Genomic DNA, 11,492 nt, shown 5'->3' on the forward strand with positions numbered 1-11,492 from the left:
CCCCGCGCGGCGCCACGCCCCCTGCGGCGCCAGTGCTTTCCAGAAGTGTCCACGCAGTCACGGAGCAGTGGCCACCTGGTTTGGCGGTATAAAGCTTGGGCGTACGGCCTCGGCAGGCACCCCTGGCACGGTCACTTCCGCAGCTGGCCAGCTGTAGCACGTCTGTCTTTGCCTTGAAATGGAATGAATACTTCCAACAATAGAAATATGGCTTGATAAGTCACAGTAGGCTCTCTGTAGGATTATCTATGTGTGTTATAATAAACATTTCAATGATACGAAAAATGTGGGATTTTCTATAATTGTAGTATAATAAACATTTACCTGGTGGGTTTTTTGTTTTTGTTTTTTTTTGAGCCGGGTACCGAACCCAGGCCCTTGCGCTTGCTAGGCAAGCGCTCTACCACTGAGCCCCAAGCCCAATAAACATTTTAATGACATGAAAAATGGGTTAAAATGCCATCGTTTAAAATTGTTTTGAATGGAGCTGGAAGGTATAGCTCAGAGGCTAAAAGCGTTTGCTGTTCTTGTAGAGGGCTGGGTTTTGGTTCCCAGCATTTCACAATAGGCTGTAAAATAGTTTCCGCAGATCCAACGCCCTCTTGTGACATACCTGGGTACCAGGTATGCATGGAAAGATGTTGATATAATGAGAGTAGTCCGGAACTATTCCTTTTTGGCGTTAAAATGTGTGTATAACCGGATGTGTGTTATCATGTTTGTTATTCATGTTCATATAGTGTTCATATAAAAGGTTATGTCTAACAAAGTTTAGGTAGATTTGGAAGCATGTACATTAACATGTTGGTAGCTTTATGTTAACAGACTACAGATCGTTTGGAGGCATCTAATTTTTTCAATTCATATTTTTGTTTTGTAATAACAAGGGAACGAAGAGAAAAGTCAAAATGTAAAATTTCTCCAGAAGCCTGGTGTGGAGCCCCCGTGTGGCAAAGATGTTTTGCCTTTCAGAATTACCTTCCAATGCACCCCAAAGTAGGAACAACCTGTAAGACCTGGACCAGAGCCTGAGATTTTTTTTTTGTCATTCATAATTTATTTTATGATTTACTTTTATTTTTGATTATGTATATGCATGCATATATGCAAATATGTGTACTCATATGCCGGGGGAGGGGGTCTCAGGTTCTGAGAGTGATCTGGGAACTGAAGTTTTGTTCTCACTTTTAATCACTGACCCTCCTTTCCCAGCTCCCTGACTGTGCTGGCTAATTTTATGTTAACTTAACACAAGCTAAAGTCATTTGAGAGAAGGGAATCTTAATTGAGAAAAAAATGCCTCTGTTGCCTTGACATCAGCATCTGCCCTCAGGTTTCTGCCCTGCTTGAGTTCCTGAACTGCCTTCCTTCAATGGTGAACAGTGCTGTGGTAGTGTAAGAAGAATAACCCCTTTCTTCCCCAAGCTTTTCTCATGGTGTATTGTTGCATTGCAGTAAGAGAAACTCTAAGTCACTGACCGAGACTGTAACACTTCCTTTATGCTCGCCTCAGCCTGCGTGGTCCGTAGGGGTGTGAGAAGAGATGGAGCCATTAGAATATATTCTTAGTGTGTAAAAATTGAATAGACCCTGGGGACTGCCCTGGGTGAGCACTTAATTTTAATATTTGAAGAGGCTGGTTCCCCAAACCTAATTTCTTCTCTTCCTGCTAACTCAGCTGTGTTCTGAGATCTCTAAAGTTTTGGGATTGCCTCTCAAAAGAATTACCTGGATCTCCTGACATGGAATCAGTTCTTGGAAGGGTGAAGCCCAGCTCTTACCCTTAGTACAGGGGACAGCTCTGGCATCTGCTCCAGGTCCTTTCCTATTGTTTCTTTTGGCATTTCTTCCAAGGAGGAATTCCTCCCCCTTCCAACACATCCCCTCTGCTGGGGTGAACCCATATGTGGGACCGGTTTTATGATCTGGAGGGAAGTTGGTAAGGAAACACCTGGCAAGAGTACCACTGTAGAGATGGGTGCAAGGGGAGGGGGGTGCTCTGTGGCCTGTGGTTGTTAGCTTTGCCGCAAGCGAAGGCACTTTTCACTGAAGAGGCACGCCCACACACAGTTCTCACTTTCTTCAGCTTTTCTTTGGAGAAGCCCACAGCCACGGTCTCAGGCATTTTGCTTTTTCCTGAGCATCTGTCTTTCTCCTAACCTTTGTGTTTAAGGGGATATTAAATATCTTTATTAACTCCAAGTCTTCTTTATTAAAAAACAAACAAACAAACAAACAAACAAACAAACAAGCAAAGGCCAGGGCTAGAGAGATGGTTCAGGAATTAAGAACACTATCTTCGGGGCTTGGGGATTTAGCTCAGTGGTAGAGCGCTTGCCTAGCAAGCGCAAGGCCCTGGGTTCGGTCCCCAGCTCCGAAAAAAAAAAAAAAACAGAAAAAAAAAACAGAAAAAAAAGAACACTATCTGCACTTTTCCAGGACCTGGGTTTAGTTCCCAGCACCCACATGGTGACTCACAACTGTCTATAACTCCAGTTCCAGGAGACCTGACACCATCTTCCTACCTCCAAAGACACCGGGTGTGCACATTGTACACATACTCCCATGCAGGCAAAACATTCATGCATATGAAATAAATAAATCTGAAGCAACCAAAGTCAGCAAATAGTTTAGAACAAGCCCTGTTAGCCTGAGAGGTAAAGTCCAAGGGTCTCACAGTGCTTATGAGAATGTAAACAAATAACCACATAAAGGGACCAACAACTGGGTCACAGCTTAAACTGTGGGTAGCAAACCTCCATGGGATTGTGTAATTGAATGTGGGGGGTCCAGAAACATTTGTTAACAGTGAACAGTTTCTGAGTGCATGAAGACCAAGAAATTAATTCATGGAGACCCGGGAGCCTGGAAACCTGCAGCTTCTGCTATTAATGGCCAGAGATTCTTGATCAAGTCAGCCAGTCTCCCAGGGGTCTCTTTGTCTCGTGTGTAAGATGGTCACCCTAGAAACTTGCTTACTTGATCTGCCATTTATTTATTTATTTATTTATTTATTTATTTATTTATTTATTTATTTATGAGTCAGAGTCTTCTATGAAGTCCTGGAACTCACAAAAATCCACTTGTATTGTCTCCCTCCAGAGTTCTGGGGGTTAAAGGCTGTGCCACCACACCCAGGAGATACAAACTTGCTTTCATGCTGGGCCCAGTTGAAGCCTAAGTACTTCATTCCTTCTGGTGGCTTAGTTCAGGGCTCCTTAAACTCTTTAAAGTTAAAAGCATTTTTATTTTACATGTATGGGTGCTTTGCCTGCATGTATGTTTGTGCACCACTTGCATGCTTGATGCTTTTGAAGTCCAGGAGAGGGCATTACAGGTCAGTATGTTGGGCTGCACATTTGACTCTGAGTTAGCTTTTTGTCTTCATACCCTCAGGGTCCTTTGGCTGTTGCCACATGTTTGAGAATCTCCCATTTGTAGAGGGTCCATACCTGCTCTTTACGAAGCTGTGGCCCAGTTGCTGGTCACTCTGTATGATTATTTGCTCATAATCTCATGTTCCCTTCCACCCCTAACCCAGTGTAGTACAGCCTGGTCTTGAACTCATGATCTTCTGTCTCCCAAGTGCTAGGATTACAGGCCCAGTATAGCACCGTTCCTGGTAGGCCAGTCCATTTCATTTTGCCTGAAGTAACTATTTATAGTACCTTGGAGAAAGGCCTTGCTTCTTCTTAAGGACAAAGAGGTCTTAGATCCATGGTGTTAGCCCATTGCTTCCTCAATGAATGCCTGCTTCCTCTTTGAGGACACAGCATCCAGATAGGGTGTTGCTTGGGTTTAGGAGACCATTTGTGAGTTCTCCAAAGGAATCGTGGAGGAGGGGATCTGGTTGGGTCAGTTCTTGCCAATCAGTGCAGGGCTGTTGAAAGTAAGGTCCTCAACAGGTGGGAAGCCAGAATAGCAGTCAGGTACTTGGCACAGATTGTCAGTAACTTTATATAGAGAAAATTACCTTAAATTACTTTCTTTTAAAAGGAGCTGTGGGTGTGAGAATCTTTTAACTTTCCCAGACCTCTTCCAATTTGTATCCCATTGTTTTCTCTGTCCTTTTGAGGATGGATGCATTTTAGAAGAACAACAACTTGCTTATCTTTGTATCTTCCAAGACTTGCCAACTGTATAACATACAACCAATAAAGTATGTAAGAGATGTATGTGTTTAACTATGTCTTGGTGCTGGGGAGATGACTCAGTGGTTCAGGGCACTGGCTGCTCTGATGACCTGGGTTTAGTTTCCAGCACCCAAGTGGCAGCTCACAATCATCTGTAACTTAGTTGGAAAGGGTCCAACACCTTCTTTCCACACTATAACACACATGTGGTGCACAGACATATATCCAAGCAAAACACCTACACACATAAAATAAAAATAAAAAATAAACCAATGTTTTGTCATTATCTTCTTAAATGGCAGGTTAAGACTTTATAAAGTAGATAAAATTTGAACTGTATCTTGCAAGATAGGCAGAATTTTAGCAAGAGTTTCAGACCATAGGATGCTAGTAGTGGTGGGAGCTGGTGTCAGCCTAGGAAAAACTCAAAGCAGAAAGATACAAAGTATTTTAGAAAAGGAGAAAAGTCCAGAGTGGCTAAAACTTGAACAATAGAGAATCTAGGCCACTTGATAACTTTCACTATACTCAAATACCTGATATGACAAACTTATACAAAGAAAAGTCTATTATGTGTGCGTTCATGTTTGTATGGATATATACATAAGTATGTATATGTGTACATATACACACATATATCCACACAAATAAAATATTTACATATATCCACACAAACATGTATATATGTATGTGTATCTCCATGTATGTGTGTATATATGTATGTATGTGTACATATGTATATATGTATGCATGTGTGTATTTGTGTATGCACACACCTGCCTGTGGAGGCCAGAAGAGGATGCCAGATTCCGTGTAACCGGACTTACAGGTCCTAGGAATCAAACTCAGGTCCTTTGCAAAAACGATAAGTACTTTTATCAGCTGAGCCATCTCTCTAGCCCTTTGACTTACAGTTTTAGAGTTTCCCTCTATGACTGGGAAGACTTGCTGCTTTAGACAAAATGGAAGTTCACAGAGAAGTAAATCCACTCACCTCATGGCCAGGAAATCAGAGAGAGGAGGGGGCTAGGGTGCTATAATAACTCTTGATCTTAAATTTTCCAACTGGCTAGTTTCTACCTCTTAAAGACGCCACCATTTATCAAAAACACCACTCTGATGCCAAGCCTTTAAGTTCATGGCCTTTAGTGGACATTCAATATCCAAACTAAGTATCTGAGAGGCCAGGGGTGTGATGTCTGTGGCTGTGTACATAGGAAGCATCTATGCCAGTGCATTGGAGAAGTGAGCATATAGGAGCTGGAGGGATGGCTCAGTACTTAAGCACAGTTGTTGGTATTGGAGAGGACCCAGGTTTGACTCCCAGCACATACATGGTGACTCCTAACTGCCTGTATCTCCAGTTCCAGGGTATCTGATGCTGTCTTCTGACTTCCTTCAGCATTACTATACAAATAATACACATACATATATGTAGACAAAACATTTTCACATACAATAAGATGAATAAATATAATGTTAGATAATAGTTGTGTTCCTTTTATATCTGAAAGAAAAGAGCCCTTTAATTGGGCAGAAAGGGCTGTTTGCATTCTGACGTTAATTCTGCTTCCCCAAGAGGGGCTGCCCCAAGGAGGAGTGGATCACATACTCAGGTGATCTCATGTGAACCTTCTTTCCATTTTAACTGGTCAAATGAGGGCTAGAGCCTGTGATTGGGCAGTAGAGGGGAAAGGTGAGGCTGGAGGTTTTAGAGAGAGGGGTGAAAAGAGGAAGGGGAGAGAGAAAGGCAGAGAAGACAGAGGAAGAGGAGGTGGAAAGAAGATGTAGCAGAGCCACGTGGCCTGGAGAAGCCACAAGCAGCAAGGGATCTCACAGGGGAGGAATGGAGTAGTGTAGTGGTGAATCTGCCCTATCTAGGAGGGCAGCTTATAAATATTGTATCTGAGTTATGTAGGGTTTGCACGGACTTACTGGGGTTGGAGATTTACTGCAACAATATAAAACAAATAAAAGTTGCCATATGTCCTGTAGTGGTCCTCAGGACCAGATGTGTTGAGTTGTCACACTGTAACAATCCTTGTAATCTTGCAGTCTCCTATATAAATGTCTATGCTTCTTTGAATTTTAAAAGATTGGAGGGAAGCTCTGGAGAGGCTCAGCAGTTAAGGGCTTTTTCTTCCAGATATCCTGGGTTTGATTCCTAGCATCCATATGGTAGCTCACAACATAAATGATGCTAATTCCAGGTCTCCTGCATTCCTTTCTGGCTTCTATAAACAGCAGTCATCAAGGCACAGACACACATGCAGGCAAAAAACAAGCAAGCAAGCAAACAAACAAAAAACAAAACAAAAAGCCCCCAAAAACCAAAAAACAAAAATAACAAAAAACCCCCAAACCAAGAAAACCAAACCAACTAACTCCCCCAAAATAGTGTAATAAAAATAGCGTAATAAAAATGTAAATTTTAAAAACTTTTGATTCTTTGTGAATGTTACAGCCTGTACCCCATCCCTTAGTAACTGCCCTTTGCCCTTGCAACCTCCAACCCTCAAAGAAAAGAAAATAAGATAGAATAAAAAAAAAAAAAAGAATCTCACGGTGGAAGCTGTGGTGTGTCATGGTGTGTTGTGTCATGGTGTGTCCACTCTTATCCACATATGTTCACTTGCAAGTGTTCATTGCAATGACTCCTTGGTCAGGTTCAAGGCCTCTGGCTTCTACGATGATACCATATTGAAACCTCACTGGACTCCTCTCATGTAGTCTGTTGTCGCTCTGTGTCATGGAGATCCTGCAGCTTTGAGATCCTGCAGCTTTGGATCTGCAGGATCCGTCCTTTCATGCACGTCAGCAGTCCATAGATGGGGTAAATGTTGGGTTGGGCCAATCCAAATCCCTGGATCTGGGCCTAGGAGGTAGCTGAGTGGATCAGCTTACCATCTGTCTTGTGCCTGCACCACCAGGGTGAGCTTTTTAGCACTGCCCCAGCTAGCTCACCCAGTGCCACAGCCAGCAAGGGGCAGGGTCAGCCTTGGGGCCAGCTCTCTCATACATTTGCTACTAGGGCTAGCTCTGCTGTGCTGCCTAGGTGAGGTGAAGGAGGGCCTGCCCTCCCAAGTGCTGTAGCTGGTGAGGGTCAGGGCCAACTCTCCTGCCTTCAGGCAGCAAGGCAGGGGAGGGTATCTCTCCCTTGCCCATGCCACCCATGCCAGATCTCTTGTACTCACACTCTTAGGACCGGCTCAGCTGTGCCCCCTTTCCCTCCAGCAGGGGTCAGCTCTACTGTGCTGCCTCTTGGCAATGGGACACAGACCCCAGGTGCAGTAGGACCAGGGACCCAGACGGCCCTTAGTGGCATCCTGGGCCAGGATCTCACTATGGCCTCCTCATATCTGCTTGTTTGTCAGTTTCCAGTTCCACTTTTCTCCACAGTGTATGAACTCCTTGGCTTCACTTTCTTTTTCATTTCTTCACGCATATTCCACCTCTCCCATTTCTCCATCACACATTCATCCATAGTGGCATCCGCAGCAGGTACTTGGGTGTTTTTCTTCTGGCTTCCCCTGGTCAGTGTGGCCCAGGTGGGTGCTTGGGTACAAAATATAATTTTTAAAAGATGGTTTTGGCCTAGAGAGATTCTCAGTGGGTCAGAGCACCTGCCATTAGAGGTCTGACCACTGAGCTTCATTCTCTGAAACCTACATACTAGGAAAAAACCAGTTCTCACATGTTGTCCTCTGACCTGCACATGCTGCTATGGCATGCACACACACATATCCCCAATCAATCATTTAATCAATCAATTGATAAATGAAATAAAAAAATTAAAGGATTATTTTGATTTATTGACTAATGGAAAAAAATCAATGATATACTGCTTCAAGAGCCCTCTCTTGGTCTGGAAAGATGGCTCACTGGTTAAGAGCACTTGTTGCTCTTTCAGAGAGCTCAGGTTTGATTCCTAGGACCCACACGACAGTTAGCAATTGTTTGTAACTCCACTTCTAGGAGATCTGTCACAAGTGTACAGACAGACATACAGGCAAAGCATATATATATATATTCATATTCATATATATAAATCAAAAGTCAATCTTAAAAGGAAAAAAGCCCTCTCCTGTTCTTATATCTCTAAATGCTCTGGGTCCCTGTTTTGGAGAGCCTCAGTCTGAGAAACATAGCTCTGAGGTATTTTAAATGATGTGCAATTTCCGTCATGATGATACCACCCTCAGACCACCTGGAAGTAAGACTTTTGTTGTGACTTTGATCCAGGGCTGAAATGGACATACGGCATATGTAGAAGAAAATCTTGATGTCCATGATTGCCTTTCTTTTCTAGAACTCTCTGTAATCAATTATTGTGACAGGTTGATGTCTGAGCTTGAGTACAAGGTGTCAGTAACTGACAGTTGCTTAGGGGGTGGCCCATCCTAGGGTCTCTGAGTTGCCCAGGAATAAAACTCTGAGCATCAGGAATTCAGATAGAGCCCCTGGTAGTCCAGGCTTCCTTTACAGGTCAAAGACTTTAGGCCTGAGCTTTGCAGGACAGAAAAGGGGCCAATTTGCTCCAGCAGAGAGGAAGAATGTCATAAAAGAATAATCATGTGGGTCTGTCTTTAAGTAAAGTTCAAATATGAAAAAAATCCAGACACATGATAGAAGTATCAGTTTGTATTTAGATTTAAAAAAATTCAGTAATTTCTCCATAACAAATGTTTTTTTTTTTTTTTTGGTTCTTTTTTTCGGAGCTGGGGACCAAACCCAGGGCCTTGCGCTTCCTAGGCAAGCGCTCTACCACTGAGCTAAATCCCGAACCCCAACAAATGTTTTTTTAAGCTCCACATTAAAACAATATTTCTTAGAGGAAAGAGATTCACAAGACCCAGGAAGCTAATGAAACTTACAGGACCCAGGAAGCACACAGTCACAAGCCTGACAGGCCCCTTCCTTAAGTTGAGACAAGCAGTAACCGACGTAGGGAAGGGAACACTCTCTGATGAGGCTGACTCTGATGTGTAAGGATCTCCAGGAATGCAGCTTCCCTGAGTCCTCCCCACATTAGTGCAGCTATCTGGTGGTACAGCCATACCTGAGTCCTGTGTATGATCCCAGTAAATCTAGACTGAGGTGGAAGAGTTTCTTTGGTATTCTCTCTGGGGATGGATAGATGCTTGTTCACTTCTCAGGAAAAGTCAAGTAATGACTAAGTTCTCCATGCCTTTTGAGAATAATGGTCTGGGTATAAACAGTTGAATTTTTCCACTGTGTACACTACTGTGCAGAGTTCAGTGCGCCCCAGCAATGACATTAGTAATTATAATAGGGACAAGCTTATTACTCAGATCCTGACTCACATTTACAAGAGATTTTGAAGTTTTATAAGGCTTGTCATTGAGTCATCAAGTTTTGATGACCTCATAGTCAATACAATTCTGCTTTATAACTTTCAGAGTGGGAGAAAGATGTCACATCAAAAGCTAGTCAGAAGTAGGACTGCTTTACAGGGACATGGAGTCCTCTCTAGGCTGGGTATAGACAAACTGCTCAGCAGGAATTAGTCAGTTCTTAGTGGGTCCTCTGGCTGGCCTGAAGTATGCAGGGCAGGCATAGAGTCAAGGTGCCTGTATCTTCTAATCCCAAACTCATGGATTCTGATAGTCTAAAGATTTTTTTTATGACATTTACCATTGCTGAGAGAGATTAGGAGATATAGTCTTGGCCCTAATTATAGAAAAATGAAATAATTTTTATATTCATCTGGGCAAAAGACTATCTGAGATTATAATTGACCTAGGAAAACAGGTGTGTGTGGTCACTGGTTCAGCACAAACTGCTCACACTTAAGCAGAATATTGAATATCCTTGCCTTAAGGGTCTCATTGTGTAGCAGTGTGCAAATAAACATTAAGAGGATGTGTGAGGGGGTTGGAGCACCCAGGTGGTGGCTCATAATCATCTGTAGTTCTAGTTCCAGAGGGATCCAATACCTCTTCTGACCTCCACAGAGATAAGGCATGCAAATAGTACACAGATAAACAGTGCAGGCAAAACATACATCCACATAAAGTAGTAAATATTAAGTAAAACCCACCATTGACTTAGAATCCAGGATTCTATGCTTGGAGCTGGGAAGGAAATATGGAACAGACATTTGGCAAGATTACCCTTAGACTTGCACAGACAGTTGCTTTGAAGGAAGGATGGCAGATGTTAATAGGTAAAGACAGAAGGCCAGGTGAGACACACAGAGAGGATGAATTGGAGTCTCCACCTTTCCAGGAAGAGTGGTACTGATAAGGAACCCAACAAAATACCAGAGCAGCAGCAGTAAAAGGATAACACACACCATGTAAACATAATAAAAAGAAAGTAGGCGACACTGTACTTATATTCCACATACAGTAAATCACAGAAGAAGCTTTCTTAGGAATTTCTTAGGGAAATTTCATAACAAGACCAAGGCCAACATGGCAGAAATATAAAGCACATATAAGTTTTATTTTAAATTACATTCATTATGTGTGTGCACACACACATGTGGGTGACATGTGTCCTTTCATTATGTGCATCCCTGGGATTGAGCTCACATCATCAGGCTTGGTGGCAAGTGTGTTTACCTGTTGAGCTATCTTGCTGGTGCCATATTTAAGCGCTAGTGTGCAAACACCATAGCCTCAAAAATTATGAGAACTAAAAGAAAAACATTCAAATAGCTAACCATGATGGATGATTTTAACAACTCCTCCATGTAACTGAGAGGACGAGTACAGGAAAGATTAGCAAAGAGGAAAGACTTGAAAATCAAAATTAATTTTGCTTGACATACAAGTATAAGATGATAGCCAACAGTTGGGAAGATAATCCTATTGCAGTGTCCCGAGACAGGATACTTACCTAAATGGACAAATGGCTGAGCCAGGAAGTCAGCTCCACTAGCTTTCAGAGTATTCTACACTCTTGGTGTAGAATAGACTAGAAGTTAGTAACAAAAACATGAGGAGACTGCATAAAACATTTTGAAAAGGGGCTGGAGAGATGGCTTTGCCAGTTAAGAGGACTTATTGCACAGGACCCAGGTTTAGTACAAGCAGAATAGATTGAAAAACCAGTAATGCAAGAGTAGAAAAAGAACTAAATCAAATCCAGTAAGACAGAGCACAACAGGGCTTGGGGACAGCGAGCGGTCAAGGAGGAATATTATGAATGACTTGAGGCCAATCCAAAAAATATTGTTACAGGATGTTTCAGAGTCTATGTAAAACAGAACAACTGAACTAGGAGGCATGGCGTCTGTGGCACCCTGGAGGCACAGACAGAAGGATCAGAAGTTCAAGGTCATCCTCAGCTTCTTACTGAGTTTAAGGTCAGCCTTAAACTGTGGAAAAGACA

The sequence above is a fragment of the Rattus norvegicus genome, chromosome 4 (assembly GCF_021556685.1).
Source record: "Rattus norvegicus strain SHRSP/BbbUtx chromosome 4, alternate assembly SHRSP_T2T, whole genome shotgun sequence".
NCBI classification, from domain to species: domain Eukaryota; kingdom Metazoa; phylum Chordata; class Mammalia; order Rodentia; family Muridae; genus Rattus; species Rattus norvegicus.